This window comes from Gossypium arboreum, chromosome 3 (genome assembly GCF_025698485.1).
Source record: "Gossypium arboreum isolate Shixiya-1 chromosome 3, ASM2569848v2, whole genome shotgun sequence".
NCBI classification, from domain to species: Eukaryota; Viridiplantae; Streptophyta; class Magnoliopsida; order Malvales; family Malvaceae; genus Gossypium; species Gossypium arboreum.
Window position 1 is genome coordinate 131,251,343 of NC_069072.1, and position 17,643 is coordinate 131,268,985.

Here is a 17,643-nt window from a genome sequence, read left to right on the forward strand (position 1 = left end):
TTACAAAAATCCAGAAATCGGTTGCGCATGAGAAAAGATTAGCACTCTTGTTATGCCCAAAATTGGTACCTAGTTGATTAATTTATGTCTTAGTGTCGAAAGTCGAAAATTCAAATAGAAATCAAACTACAATCCCTCTTTGCTTGAATGATGTTCTTTAAAACCAATTAGCTAAATTAAATTTTACGAAAAGGCCTTATTACGAGTTAGTCGAGAAGAAAAGGTCATAGCTCGTGAGTTAGGACACAATGCTTTGAATTCTCGAAAACAAAAACAATCACCATTTGATCTTATTTTAAATCTTGTTTTTATTTTTTAGAAAAATAAATAAATAAATAAAATGGATATTCGATTACTTCGGTTTTAGAAAGATGCCACACTCCGTAAGTTAGGAGCACAACTCCTCGAATCCCAAAAATAGTGAACATTGCCTTAGCTAAACATACAAAATTACCAGTCAATACAATTCAATTACGGACATTAGTTAATATAATTGTTTGCACTTATCCTAAATTTAATGTATTGTCCCTTTAATGGGCCCTCGAAGTCTAATATGAACAGTAAAATCAATTCGAAACTAATTTAAAATCACTACAATTCTATAATTTATTTATTAAACCCTATTACAGACATTTGGGGCCCAGTTAAGATATTAGAAATAAACCGGAACTTGATCAGTGGCTCATAAAATTTTTCTTTAAAGATTCAAAGTTTCCTTTGATAAACAGTACCACACACCCGTGTGATTTAGGGGACACACCCGTGTGATTTAGGGGACACACCCGTGTGTTTCCACGACACGCCCGTGTAGTCACACTGTGTGGCTCACACAGCCTGAACACGCTCGTATTCTTTACCCGTGTACAACACTGACTTATTACTAATGAACAAACTAGTTTCACACGGCCAAGTCACATGCCCATGTACTCAGCCCGTGTGGATTTATTTTCAATTCAAATCTAGTGCAATTTTCACACGGTCAAGCACATGCCCGTGTGCTATAGCCGTGCACTTCACACGGCCGAGACACGTGCCCGTGACTCTGCCCGTGTGGTCATACCTGAGCATTCTGTTTTACAACATTTTAGGTGCAGGGGACACACGGCCTAACAACATGCTCGTGTGCCAGACCGTGTGGACTCAAAATGAACCTTATAGTTCAAGTTTACAACTTGGATAACAAGCAATTTAAAATTCAATCTTTCAACCAGCCTAAAACATGGTAAAACACATCTAATACACATTAAAACCACCAATACAACAATCTAACGTATGTATTTTAATAACCATTCAAATCAATTCAAAATGGAATATATTATAACATACACTTTACATTTATTAACTATCCATTAACATCACTTATATTCAAAATAACATCAAAGACAACCTAGGTACATGCCATTTCTTAAGATAAGATACATCACCAAGTATTTGAGTTCAAGAGTTGGCTTGGATGCTGAGACGTTAGTCACTTTTGTACCTAACCTGCGCACGGAAACAAACCGTACGCTGAGTATACACTATACACTCAGTGGTATTTCTATAAATCAATACTTAACATGCATTTAAAACATAACCATAAATTCTAACAATAAGAATGTTATAAATTTTCATTCACTTATCTTTATATCATAGTAACATTTATCAATAGAATCATAATCAATAATAAAATGCGCTTCAATCAAGATCTTCAAAGTTGTTCAAGATGAGTTTACCCTATTAACATAACTCGGACTTGGACGGATACGCGGATCCAACCCACACACCAGTAAAGCACATAGTGCTTTCATCGGCCAAAGCCGAAAAATAACAGTAACAGTAACAGTACAATATAGAGTACCTCATTTGAATTTAATCCGGCACAGTAACAGTAACAGTACGACACTTATAGTGCCTCATCGACTACAGGTCGAAGTATCCCTGAATGCTTCGAATCTTATGGCATGCCAATTATATTCGACTAGCCCGACACTGTTGATAGGTTTTTCAATTATTTATCAATTTAACATTCACATTTCAAATCAGTACAGTAGGATAACAATACTTACCTCATTTTCATTTTCTATGCATCTTAATAATAAATACAGTAAATAATTATTAAGCTCAGTTTATAGAAATACAAACCGTAATTCTGAAGTTACTCTTCGTCCACTTTCTCTTTTCCTTTCTTTGTCGATGTTTCCGATACTACATTAGCTACGAAAATTTAAACAATTTAAAAATTATCAATACACTATTTAACATTATACATTTCAATTTTCACACAACTTTCACCTAAATTTCAATTTAGTCCTTAAACCATAGCTATTTCTTTTCTTCAAAACTAATCCCATATTTTCATTCTAATCCATCTTTTAAAAGTCTTAACACTTAACTTCCTCTATAGAACCCCAAACCCGGCCCAGAAGTTATGGCCGGATCCGGCATGCCACATCAAAAACGTAAAAAAAAAAATTTCCTTTCTAAGTCCAGAAAATCGTACTTGATGTTCAAAAGATTAATTCATTAAGGGTTAAAGTGAATAGAAGCTATGCACCAGGTAGGAAACCGGAAAAGAGGTGGTGAGTCCATCGGACTGCTAAGTACCAAGCTCCTTCAATCCAATCCTAGACATGCATACCGCCATTGCCACACCTTAATGTCATGGATATTTCTAGGAAAACCGATTTGATTAAGTCATTTTAGGAAAAGTGATTGATTTTGGAAAAATACTTTCATTGCGGAAGCTTTGCTTGTTGTCGTGTTATTTTGAAATCAACTGTTGTTTTTGAAAACGCCCTAAAGCTATCCAGTTTCAACAGTTAAATATAAGTATTACCTATCTTAGTAATACATATTAAAACCATCAAAAATAATTAAGCGGCCTTATTACATTTAAAAGCCCAAAACTTCAAATGTAAATAAAAGGATGTCCATTCACCGAAGAAAATCAAACTTTCGAACGGTGGCCACTCAATTCCCTCACAGCTCAAGCCCACTATGGTTGGGGATTACTGCGTGGATGAAAATAAAAGGGTGAGTTTGGGAAACTCGGTGTGTAAGGAAAACCCATTCAAAGTCCAAGTCACTCAAGCCCATTGGGCCTAAGCCCATTCAGTAATGATGGTCTGGGCCGAGCCCTTTTCAGATTATAATAAACGGGCCTTAGCCCTTATTCAGATAATGAGATGGCCCATAGGCCCATTTCAAAATACATGCAACATCAATAACATATGCAAGCCCATTTGGGTAATGGTGATCTTGGGCCAAAGCCCTTTTCAGATTATAATAAACGGGCCTTAGCAGTTATTCAGATAACAAGATGGCCCATAGGCCCATTTCAAAATACATGCAACATCAAGAACATATGCAAGCCCATTTGGGAGACTACTCAACCCACCAACCACTACACTCCACCCGTACCAGCCATACACTCCATGTGGGAATAGCTCAACCCACCCAAATTTAACACTCCACATTGCTGACCTTTGCTGCTCGCTTATCAAAGAATTGAGGCAAAGCCTCCAAGACGTGGACAAGCCACTTTCAGATACTTCCTCCATCAATATCCCATCCCATGCATCGATAATAACAACATGGCATGCAGAAATAACAACATCAAACATGCATTGAGGTCAATTTAACCCTAGGGGTATTTCGGTAATTTTGCACCTAGGGGTATAACAGTAATTTTCCATACATAGGGGTATTATAGTAAGTTAACTGCTTTTAGGGTTTTTCATGCATATTCCTATTTTTCACGTACTAACAGAATCACGTACCGAGGGTTCTTACCGAATTGGGCCCGTTGGCTCATCATTCCAATTTTGGCCTATTAAGCCCAAAAATATCGAGGGCACAGAAATCATGCACTTTGCAGTCCAAACATTGCAGCTTACCAAAAACATTAATCGATTTACCTCACGAGCATTCGCACACTCGCAAATCTACAAAATACCGATTTTTGGCATTTCGACTTTTCGGCTTTTGCCGATGTAGACTAAGAAAGAGGGTGTTAGTTACACACCTGTTTGCGACGATATGCTGACGAGATCCACACACAAGAACCGCCTACAATTGGATTACTAACACGTTAATCTAACTATTCAAATACGAACTACGTATTAATCCCTTACAATATTCGGCCAACCACACCTACAGATCATAGTAAGCTTATAAGAAATCAATAAGCAACCCATTAACAAATTTTTGTCAATGTTTACCACATAATCATAATTTCACTGCAAGCTGTCTTCCTGAGCAACAGTCACTAAATCATTTATAACTGGAGCTACGAAACTCCAAATCAAGTTCCGTTAATTTTACCTAAAAATAGACTCATATATCTTCTATCCATAAAATTTTCAGAATTTTTAGTTTATCCAATCAATACCAGATTTTTCTCAAAGTTTCCCATGTTTCACTGTTTGACTAATCTGACCACTCTTCATTACGAATCAAATTTCTCATTGTACAGAATTCAAAATATGTTCTCGTTTATTTCATTAGAAACTAGACTCAATAAGCTTTAATTACATAATTTATTCAGCTTCTAATTCATCTCCCACAATTTATGGTAATTTTCCAAATTCACGTTACTGCTGCTGTCCCAAGCAGATTTATTACCAAATCACTCTTTCACACCTAACTTGCATGCATGTTATTTAAACATGTATATCACCAATCAATCATAACATATCTATGATTTTACTTAAGTATAATCTCCATTTCATCATTTTAAAGCACAACATGTTAGCCGATTTTTCCCTTTAGCATCTAAGGCACATGCATGTTCATTTGTTTGGCTCAACTTCACCTATCTTCCATTTTTCATCAAAAGAACATGAAACAACAACCATTTCCTTCATTTTAATTCATGACTAAATGCTCACAACACAACTAAAAATCAAAATATACTTCAAGAGTTAAGGTAGAATCAAGAAGAACTCATGAACCTCAAAATAGAAGCAAGGTACCAAGAACTTACCTTCAATTTTCCTCCTCCTAATGTCCGAATACTCAAGAGCTTTCTCCTCTCCTTTCTCTTCTCTAACTTTCAGCTATGATGAACAAAGATGGACAAAACTTTGTTCTTTTCACCCTTTTCTTTTAATAAAACTTCATATTTCATCCATTTAATTCTTTAATACAAAAGACATGATATTCTTATCATGAAACATTTACCTAACCCATTATCATGGAACATTTACCTAACCTATTATCATGAAACATTTACCTAACCCATTATCATGGAACATTTACCTAACCTATTATCAATTTGTATCAATTTGTACCATAAATTATGGATATCAAGTGTACATTTTGTCTACAACAACATGATGGTTGGCCACTTCATGTAAAATGGGAGGTTTATCATGCAAATCCTCCTATTTTGCACTCCTATTTATTTGGCCACTTCAATTTAGCCTATAGCATTTTCAAACATTTTCACATAGGTCCTATTTCATAATTTCACTCACAAATGACAAAATCAAAGCATGAAATTTTGTCAACATTCACAGAATTCCCGAAAATTGGGGCGTTACAACTCTACCCTCCTTAAAGAAATTTCGTCCTCGAAATTTACCTAATCCAAACAGATGAGGGTATTGCTGTTGCATCGTCTCTTCTGGCTCCCAAACTCAGAAGTTTCCCCTTCCTTAACTTGTTGAAAACGAGCGACCAAAGACTTATCGTTCAACTGCTTTTCCTTAATCGATCCAACTAGGTTGGCCTCACTTGCAACTCAACCAACAGACTTCCATCATCATACTGCACTCAGACGAGCAACATTGCTCTCGGATCGACATCTGACTTCTCGACTTAGAGCATCGGCTACCACATTAGCCTTGCTTGGGTGATACTCGATTGAACAGTCATAATCCTTAAGCAACTCAATCCATCTCCTTTGTCTAAGGTTCAGCTCCTTCTGAGTCAAGAAATACTTAAGACTCTTGTGGTCTGTGTATATAATACACCTCTCTCCGTACAAGTAATGTCTCCAAATCTTAAGTGCAAATATCACTGCTGCCAACTCTAAATCATGAGTCCAATAGTTTCCCTCATGAGGCTTAAGCTATCGTGATGCATATGCAACCACCTTACTCTCTTGCATTAACACGCAGCCCAAACCCACGTGTGATGCGTTACTGTACACACTAAAATCCTTCCCAGACTCCAGCTGAATCAACTCAGGTGCTTCAGTCAGAACTTTCTTCAACTTCTCAAAAGCTTCCTGCTGCTTCTTAGTCCATACAAACGGTACTCATTTCCTTATGAGTTTTGTCAAAGGTGCTGTCATCACAGAAAAACCTTCCACAAACCTTCAGAATATCCTCGCCAATCCTAGAAAACTCCGTATTTCGACACCGACCTAGGCGGCTTCCACTCCAAAATCGCTTCAATTTTTCGAGGTCCACCTTAATCCCTCAAAGAGACCACATGTCCTAAGAAGGTTACCTCCTCAACCAAAATTCACACTTGCTGAACTTCGCAAAGAGTTCCTTCTCCTTAATACTTATAGCACTATACGGAGATGCTCATCTTGTTTCGCTTTCAGCTTTTAGAATATACCAGGATATCGTCAATAAAGGCGACTACGAGCTGATCTAAAAATGGTTGGAACACACAATTCATCAGATCCATAAACGCTGCAGGAGCGTTCATTAGTCCAAATGGCATAACCAGAAACTCATAATGACCATATCGAGTCCTAAATGTCATCTTTTGGATATCTGCCTCCTTGACCTTTAACTGATGATATCCAGATCGAAGGTCGATCTTGGAAAATACAGAAGCTCATCTAAGCTGGTCGAATAGATCGTCAATCCTTGGCGGTGGATGCTTATTCTTAATCGTCAGTTTGTTCAACTAGAGATAATCAATGCACATCCGCATCGTACCATCCTTCTTTTTCACGAATAGCACCGGTGCTCCCCATGGAGACACGCTTGGCCTAATAAAGTCCCTATCCAACAACTCTTGAATTTGAGCCTTTAACTCCACTAACTCCTTCGATGCCATCCTATACGGTGCGATGGACACGGCGCCGTTCGTGCAACAAATCTATTCCAAACTCAACTTCTGGTTCGGAGGCAATCCTCGAAGCTCCTCCGGAAAAACATCTTGGAACTCCTTTACGGTCCTAACCTTATCCACCGTCGCCCCTCTCTTCTAACCGACTTACAAATGCCAAATAGACCTCACAACCTTCCGAATCCACTTTTCGCTCTTAATGCTCGACACCACATTGGACAAATAATCCTTCGCTCACCTATCACCATAACCTCCTCATCCTTTGTGGTCCTTAACACCATTCGCTTTAGCAAGACAATCCGAGTCGCTTTATGCTTAACAAGCCACCCATTCCCAAAATGAGATCAAACTCTCCGAACGGTAACTCCATCAGATCTCCAGGGAAAATCTTACCTTGAGTTTCTAAGGGTACATCCCTATACAGTTTGTCTACCCTAACTGACCCAAGGGACTTAGTACAGATACCCCACTCACGATCTCCTCAGAGCAGTCCAAGTTGTCCATAATCCGCTCTGTAGCCTCCAACCAATATTCCGCCACATTCGGGGCTATACCAGACATGCCCCTAAAGATCTCTGCTTCGTTAGTCCCGAAGTCATTCAGAAATAGATCCCTGAATTTCGTTGCCCGAACTTGCTCCGGCAACCCTTTCCAGAACACGAAGCATTGCCTGTGACAGGGAATTATCCTCGGCACCGCGGTCATGAGACTCTACCTTTGTTGCCGGTGGTACTGGTGCATCTACCGCCGACAAATGTCCCGAAAACGAAGATACTGCTCGAGCCCTTCCTCGGTCACGTCCACGGCCTCTTCCACGAGTAGCTCTTGTACTCATATCGTATTATCTTGATTACGAATTTTTATGCATCAATTAATATTTCAGTGTTTATTACAGATGTCTTATGAATCAAACAGTAGTTCAGAGTTTGTTTTCGCAGAATCAAGTCTAGCTACGCTTTGATCTCTTATCGATTTTCCTATGGTTTCAGATCATCCTATCTAGAGTATCCTAATAGGGTTTCAAAGATGCATGATAATTCAGGAAAATATTCGAAAAGCTCGAGTAATACTTACGGGCTTGGTAGGAGATTCGGAATGCCACTTTCTAAAGATCTAAATTTTGAAAATCGAGTTTTTCGCATTCTTTATAAAATTTTCGCTTTTGAAAATTTTTGTTTTTGTAAACCCATTCCACAGCCGAGTTGTTGCAACCTAGGCTCTGATACCACTAAATGTAGCACCCCAAACCCGGCCCAGAAGTTATGGCCGGATCCGGCATGCCACATCAAAAACGTAAAAAAAAAATTTCCTTTCTAAGTCCAGAAAATCGTACTTGATGTTCAAAAGATTAATTCATTAAGGGTTAAAGTGAATGAAAGCTATGCACCGTAGGAAAACGGAAAAGAGGTGGTGAGTCCATCTGATCGCTAAGTACCAAGCTCCTTCGGATCCAATCCTAGACATGCATACCGCCATTGCCACACCTTAATGTCATGGATATTTCTAAGAAAACCGATTTGATTAAGTCATTTTAGGAAAAGTGATTAATTTTGGAAAAATACTTTCATTGCGGAAGCTTTGCTTGTTGTCGTGTTATTTTGAAATCAACTGTTGTTTTTGAAAACGCGTCCTAAAGCTATCCAGCTTCAACAGCTTAAATATAAGTATTACCTATCTTAGTAATATATATTAAAACCATCAAAAATAATTAAGCGGCCTTATTACATTTAAAAGCCCAAAACTTCAAATGTAAATAAAAGGATGTCCAGTTCACCGAAGAAAATCAAACTTTCGAACGGGTGGCCACTCAATTCCTCACGACTCCAAGCCCACTATGGTTGGGGATTACCGCGTGGATGAAAATAAAAGGGTGAGTTTGGGAAACTCAGTGTAAGGAAAACCCATTCAAAGTCCAAGTCACTCAAGCCCATTGGGCCTAAGCCCATTCAGTAATAATAGTGGTATGGGCCGAGCCCTTTTCAGATTACAATAACCGGGCCTTAGCCTCTTATTCAGATAATGATGATGGCCCATAGGCCCATTTCAAAATGCATGCAACATCAATAACATATGCAAGCCCATTTGGGTAACAGTGATACTGGGCCAAAGCCCTTTTCAGATTACAATAAACTGGGCCTTAGCCCCTTATTTAGATAATAGTATGGCCCATAGGCCCATTTCAAAATACATGCAACATCAAGAAACATATGGAAGCCCATTTGGGAGACTACTCAACCCACCAACCACTACACTCCACCCGTACCAGCCATACACTCCATGTGGGAATAGCTCAACCCACCCAAATTTCAACACTCCACGATTGCGACCTTTGTCTTTCGCTTATCAATAAATTGAGGCAAAGCCTCCAAGACGTGGACAAGCCACTTTCAAGACTTCCTCCATCAATATCCCATCCCATGCATCGATAATAACAACATGGCATGCAGTAAATAACAACAGTCAAACATGCATTTAGGTCAATTTAACCCTAGGGGTATTTCGGTAATTTTGCACCTAGGGGTATAACAGTAATTTTCCATAAATAGGGGTATTATAGTAAGTTAACTGCTTTTAGGGTTTTTCATGCATATTCCTATTTTTCACGTACTAACAGAATCACGTACCGAGGGTTCTTACCGAATTGGGCCCGTTGGCTCATCATTCCAATTTTGGCCTATTAAGCCCAAAAATATCGAGGGCACAGAAATCATGCACTTTGCAGTCCAAACATTGCAGCTTACCAAAAACATTAATCGATTTACCTCACGAGCATTCGCACACTCGCAAATCTACAAAATACCGATTTTCGGCATTTCGGCTTTTCAGCTTTTGCCGATCTAGACTAAGAAAGAGGGTGTTAGTTACACACCTGTTTGCGACGATATGCTGACGAGATCCACACACAAGAACCGCCTACAATTGGATTACTAACACGTTAATCTAACTATTCAAATACGAACTACGTATTAATCCCTTACAATATTCGGCCAACCACACCTACAGATCATAGTAAGCTTATAAGAAATCAATAAGCAACCCATTAACAAATTTTTGTCAATGTTTACCACATAATCATAATTTCACTGCAAGCTGTCTTCCTGAGCAACAGTCACTAAATCATTTATAACTGGAGCTACGAAACTCCAAATCAAGTTCCGTTAATTTTCCCTAAAAATAGACTCATATATCTTCTATCCATAAAATTTTCAGAATTTTTATTTTATCCAATCAATACCAGATTTTTCTCAAAGTTTCCCATGTTTCACTGTTTGACTAATCTGACCACTCTTCATTACGAATCAAATTTCTCATTGTACAGAATTCAAAATATGTTCTTGTTTATTTCATTAGAAACTAGACTCAATAAGCTTTAATTACATAATTTATTCAGCTTCTAATTCATCTCCCACAATTTATAGTGATTTTCCAAAGTCACGTTACTGCTGCTGTCCCAAGCAGATTTATTACCAAATCACTCTTTCACACCTAACTTGCATGCATGTTATTTAAACATGTATATCACCAATCAATCATCACATATCTATGATTTTACTTAAGTATAATCTCCATTTCATCATTTTAAAGCACAACATGTTAGCCGATTTTTCCCTTTAGCATCTAAGGCACATGCATGTTCATTTGTTTGGCTCAACTTCACCTATCTTCTATTTTTCATCAAAAGAACATGAAACAACAACCATTTCCTTCATTTTAATTCATGACTAAATGCTCACAACACAACTAAAAATCAAAATATACTTCAAGAGTTAAGGTAGAATCAAGAAGAACTCATGAACCTCAAAATAGAAGCAAGGTACCAAGAACTTACCTTCAATTTTCCTCCTCCTAATGTCCGAATACTCAAGAGCTTTCTCCTCTCCTTTCTCTTCTCTAACTTTCAGCTATGATGAACAAAGATGGACAAAACTTTGTTCTTTTCACCCCTTTTTCTTTTAATAAAACTTCATATTTCATCCATTTAATTCTTTAATACAAAAGACATGATATTCTTATCATGAAACATTTACCTAACCTATTATCATGAAACATTTACCTAACCCATTATCATGGAACATTTACCTAACCTATTATCAATTTGTATCAATTTGTACCATAAATTATGGATATCAAGTGTACATTTTGTCTACAACAACATGATGGTTGGCCACTTCATGTAAAATGGGAGGTTTATCATGCAAATCCTCCTATTTTGCACTCCTATTTATTTGGCCACTTCAATTTAGCCTATAGCATTTTCAAACATTTTCACATAGGTCCTATTTCATAATTTCACTCACAAATGACAAAATCAAAGCATGAAATTTTGTCAACATTCACAGAATTCCCGAAAATTGGGGCGTTACATCCTCCATAAAACATCAATTCTACAATCTTTTCAATTTAGTCCCTACTATAACAAAACTTATATCTTTTTTTTTTTACAATTCAATCTTCTCCCACTTAGGGGTGTGCACAATTCGGGTATGTAACGACGTAAAATTTTGCTTTTCGGTCGCTAAATGTAGCGATTTAATGAAAACTTGAAAATTGAAGTTTGATTTTGAAATAAAGAGGGGAGTCGCCACTGATCCCTTTACTTTAGGTGTGATCGGACACCTAATAAATCATCTTTTTGAAAAGAAAATTTATTCTCGAACAAAAATGAAGGCTAAATTTAGGTCTATGTGAAAATCGGAGTAAAGTAGGATTCGGGAGTCGGTTACACGCGAGGAAGGTATTAGCACCCTCGCAACACCCAAAATTGGTATCTTGTAAAACACGCGTTGTCTTAATTTCAAAAATATGAGTTCAATTTAAATCTTAATCGTGATTCGACCAAAACACGAGAAATTTTTTGTAATTTCGATTTCCTTTGAGAAGGACGTTCCTTTTTAACACGAGCCGATGATATTCACCCAACATAGCGTTGAAATCAACGACTCAATGTTAAATCGGCACGTTGCCTTATTTATTGAAATTAATTAAAAGCATGAATAAAAATCTTTAAAGTAATGAATAGCAAAATGATATAAAAGGGACGGGAAACAAAAATAAAAGAGTTATAAATACATCGAAGAAAATAATAAATATGACAATAACATTAAAACGAGAACAATGTATACGATATTAAACAGGATAACAATAGTATCAAACACAAAATATAGATGAACGTATATACAAACATATGATAACGAGCAAAGTGCCGTAAGCGTAATATTAAAAATACTAATAATGTTACCTACACACCTACGTATATATTTAAAATATGAACATAATAATAATATTACAAATTATATACATAGTATAAAAACATATTCATAGTATAATGTTAAAATACATACATAACATATAGTTATAAAAATAATATGTAAGAAAAATGATATAGTAATGTATACACGATATATAAAACACAATATTAACAAGGTATATGTATACGTAATCTAGAAAATGCATATATAACATAATGTTAAAATATTTACATAACATATACATAATATATAAAATGAACATATGCAAGATACATTATAAATACTAATAACATAAAAATTATATTCATTAACAATACTACACAAATATACATATATTTTAAAATAAATACATAATAATATTAGAATAAAATAATAAGTATAATAATAAATATAAGGATATATGAAAATAATACTATTTATAAATATATATATGTATAATAAAATACATATACTAATATTAATAATAAATATACTAGGAATAAAAATAAATATAATAATAGTATATATATGATATGGTATTAAAAGATATATATATATATATACACGTAATAGTATTCAAGAAGATATGAAAATAAAATATACAAATAATATGGTATTAGAGGTATATACATAACATATATAAAAATGCAATATTTAAAGATACATATACACAATATAGAAATGTTAAAATATTTATATAGTATATACATATTAAAAATAATGCTAAAAGACAACTCTTAATATTACTACATAACTACATACATATATATTAAAGATATATACACAAAATAGAACACAAACTAACATTGATAAGAACATATACAAGAAATAGTGCAAAACGATAACTAATAATACTAAAGATATATACATAACATATATAAAAACATATACGATACACAATATAAAGTTAAAAATAATGTGCATAATATAAAAGAGATATAATGTTACAAAATAATTATTAATAATATTGCATAAACACATACATATATATATTATATAATGAAACATATACTAACAATGATAATAATAATAAAGAGATGTATACACACCAAATAACACATAATAATATTAAAATAAAATAAGTGATAATAGTGAAAATAATAGATACAGTAATAAATATGATGATGTATGAAAATAATACTAATATAAAAGTATATATATACCCATATAATAAAATATATGTACTAGTATTAACAATTAACATAATAGGGATAAAAAGTAGATATAATAATATATACATAATACATAAAAATATAACATTAAAAAAATATGTGTAATATACAAAAACATATATAGTAGTATTAAGAATATAAATATAAGATAGTATATATACAAAAATAAGTAATGAAATAATATGTACATAAAATGCGTATATACACATATGTAAATAAGTAATAACATTATTAAAAATAAGTAATAATAATGAAAATAATAAGATCAATAAAGTAATAATAAATGTATTATAAAAGGATTAAAAATAATAATTATATATAGTAGAAATAAGTGTAATAATAATGATAAAAATAATAAAATATTCCTAAAGATAATACTAATAACAACAGGTAGTAAAATAATAAATATATATGTAAAAAAGAGTAACGTAATTAATGAATAAAATATTAAAATGATAAGAAAGGATTAAATTGAAAGCAAATAGAAAGTTTAGGACAAATTTAGAAAAACAAAAACAAGTGAAAAGGACTTATTTGAACACGTGCTAAACAAAGGGGGTCCAAAACACAATTTTCCCAGCTATTAAAACGCTGCGCAGCATGGGGGACCAGAATGAACTCGGAACAAAACAACGGGGCCGAATTATAATTAAAAGAAAACTTGATTGCAATTCCTAAAAAAAGCGGAAGGGCTAAAGGTGCAATTAGCCCTTCCGTAGAAAACATGCGGATCCTCCTTGGAGTGGGTCTGGCGATCGGGTCGGAGGCTCAAAACGACGTCGTTTTGGGCATTGAAGGCCAACCCCAAAACGACGTCGTTTTGGGGGCCTTTAAAAGTAAAAAATCCTTTAAAATTTTCATTTTATCCGGGTTTTAAAAAAAAAAACAAAGGGGAAGGGGATTTTTCTCTCTGGGGAAACCCAGAAACCGGCCAGGAGGGCCACCGCGCGCCGTCGTAGCTCCGTCACCGCCATCCATTCAAAAGTAAACTAAATGTATCACACTCCACCATCCATCCAAACCCACTCTTAACCTTCTAGATTGGTTGGTGAGATAGATAGCTCTATATATACCTAGTTGGGGTTTTACTTTTAAAAGTTTTCCTTGAGTCTCAATATTTCACGTTGCTTCATCAATTTTTTTGATTAATATTTTTAACATATTAACTTGATGAAGCAACATAAAAAATACAAAATACAAATGTAAGTAAAAAAAGAATCGAATCTAAGACTCAATGATCAACTATCTAATTATCTAACCAAATAATTAATACGTTAAAAAATAATTAAAAATTTAAAAAGCTTGAAGTAACATAAAATAAAAAATACAAATGTGTGTAGGAGAGGAATCGAACCCGAAACTCAAGGATAAAAATACTAACAATTAATCATCTAGCCATAATTAAAAGCACATTCAATTAGAAGCGTTTTCTTATCATATCCATTGAAAACGTGTCCAGCTCTCTCTAAAATCCGCCTTATTTGGTAAATTTCTCAAAAAATTGGTCTAATCCGATAATTATGATTAAAAATCAGCATTTTTGGGTAATTCATCCAAGATATGTGAGTTTAAATCCCATTGTATACAGTTTATTTATTAATTTTTTTAAAAATAAAAATACCCTAAAATAATATAATTTATTTTAAATATAAAAATCATTTTTTTCCAATTTTCCTAATAGAGTTGGTCTGGTGATATTTTAAGAAAAAAAATCCTAATCAGTAATTCGTTTGATTGAAAACCTAATTTTTGGTCAAAGGCTTGATTAGACTTGTAAAATTCGATTGGGTTGTTTTAGGGTTTAGAAGCAAACCCAGACTTTCTTCTCAATTTTTGGTTAGCAAAGACGAAGTTAAATCATAGCCACTGGCGAAGGTAGAGGGAGGGGATTGAGGTGGAAGAGTATGTTCCTTTTTTTTATTATTTTTATTTTAAATATTAATATAATTATTTTTATTTAATTACATTTTAATGAATTGGTGCTTTTTTGTTTACTGACTGAAATTTTTATTTAAGTTGGTTTGTTAATACCGTTAATTTTTTAATTTATTAATGTATAATTTTAAAATTAAAAAAATTCACTTAGCATTCGTATAACAAAAAAAATAACGTTATAATAGAATTGAATTTAATAGTGTTAATATTTTTAAAAATTCACATAATTATTTTAAATTCCTCAATTATTTCTTTAAATGGTTAACAATTATTAAATTATAATTTTTTGATTCAACAATGATTTGAACTCGAGTTATTTTTAAAGAAATTGAACATGTGGTGAATAAATCACAAGAGATTAATTAATATTTACATTATTAATCATATTCATATATTACAATTACATAGTGATCAAAAGAAATGACATTTATGTTGTAAAAATGGATCAAAGATCAGATCAATTAGACTCAATGATTTAATCACTTTCATAAAAATTAAAAAGAATAAATTAATAATATATTAAAAATAAAAAAATTATTAAAAAATCAAATACAGCGTTATAGAAATATGTCAATTTTTGTTCAATAAGTTAAAATAACCAAAAAAATAAATTTTTTTATATATTTTAAATTTTTAAAGTATTTTTGATTTATTTAAAATTTAAAACTTAATTAACTGTTGATGTTGAATCCACATCAACAAAGTTTACAAAAGTTAATTTTTTTATTATCAATTTTAGGGTGATTTGATAAATAACACAAACTTAAAAACTAGAAAAGACAAAAAGTTTAAATGGAAGACTAAAAGATTCGACATATCATTCTATCTTTCATGGAATTTCATCTTGCACTATGGGTTTATTGTCTTTATGTAACGCTCCTAACCCGAATCCGTCACCAGAATAGAGTTACGGAGCATTACCGGAGTTACCGATTCATTTATCAGATATTTCATTAATCCGATATCTTTTTTTTTATCACGTTCAAGTCTCGTATTCAAGTTATCTGGATCTTTATAAAGAAATTTGATCGTCGTTTTCATTTATTTCATGTTATAATACATTCAACTAATGCTCTAAACAAAATTATCATTTTACCCCTAAACTTTTAATTAATGACGATTTCATCCTTAGGTTAAAATAAAATAAAATTATTGCAATTTAATCCTTATTTCCAGCCGTTATTCTCACACAAATTGATAACAACCTATGAATTCTATAAAATGTCAGAATTTTTCATAATTTCAACACTTTTCAATTTAATCCTTAAAACATGTTTTTCCCTGATCTTGAGCTAAATTAATAATTTCATTAAAATTTTGTAATTTAAATAATAAAATAATCCATTTCATGCAAATTGGTCATTTCTAACATTTTTTTTACAAAATTGCCCACAAAATTTTACTTTTATTCAATTTAGTCCATGAGCCTAAAGCATACAAATTGGGCCATGCTAGCTGAATATTCATACATATTTTCCTCCTCCTCCTCTCCATTCCACATCCTTAATTTATATAACATGTAACAAGTAACATTATCAATAATTTCACTATTTACTTATGTATATTCAAACTGTCCATTTGCGTCATAGTCACTAAATTATTTATATCATAAGCTACAGAACTCAAAATTAAGATCCGCTAATTTTCTCTGAAACTAGACTTACTTATCTTATTACCATAAAATTTTCAGAATTTTTGGTTTAGTCAATAAGTACATTTTATTCTTTAAAGTTTTCCCTGTTCTGCTGTCTGACAGTTCCGACCCTTCTTCACTAAGAATTAATTATCTTATCGTACGAGATTCGGATGATGTTCCTGCTTATTTCTATTGAAAATAGACTCTTTAAGGATTTTAAACATATAAATTTAATCCCTTAATTATTTTTATCCAATTTTTGATGATTTTCCAAAGTCAGAACAGGGGAACCCGAAATTATTCTGACATTGTCTCATAAAACTTATTATATCTCAAGATTTACAATTCCATTGCTTACACCGTTTCTTCTATAAGAAACTAGACTCAATAAGCTTTAATTTCATATTTTATTCATCCTATAATTAGATTTTTAAAATTTTTGGAGATTTTTCAAAGTTAGACTATTGCTGCTGTCCAAAACTGTTTTAGTGCAAAATGTTGATTTTCATTTTGCCCCAAATTTCACAGTTCATACAATTCAGTCCTTACTTAATTAACCCCTCAATTAAACTAATTTTCTCAATTAATACTTTTCCTAGACATTATAAGTTATTTCATAACTATTGAAATTCAGAATTTCCACATAAAACTCTAACTT

General features: G+C 33.3%; 1 long non-coding RNA gene across 2 annotated transcripts; it reads right to left on the reverse strand.

Moving 5' to 3' along the window:
- Window positions 1–1,275: 1,275 nt before the first annotated feature.
- Window positions 1,276–2,262, reverse strand: LOC128290236 (uncharacterized). Of its 2 annotated transcripts, XR_008279903.1 has the most exons (3): window positions 2,125–2,245; window positions 1,841–1,971; window positions 1,276–1,485 (listed from the first exon to the last, which is right to left on the reverse strand). It is a non-coding gene; the product is annotated as an uncharacterized LOC128290236 (long non-coding RNA). The 2 variants fall into 2 exon arrangements; XR_008279902.1 differs by lacking the exon at window positions 1,841–1,971 and having other exon boundaries at window positions 2,125–2,262.
- Between the last annotated feature and the right edge of the window lie 15,381 nt (window positions 2,263–17,643).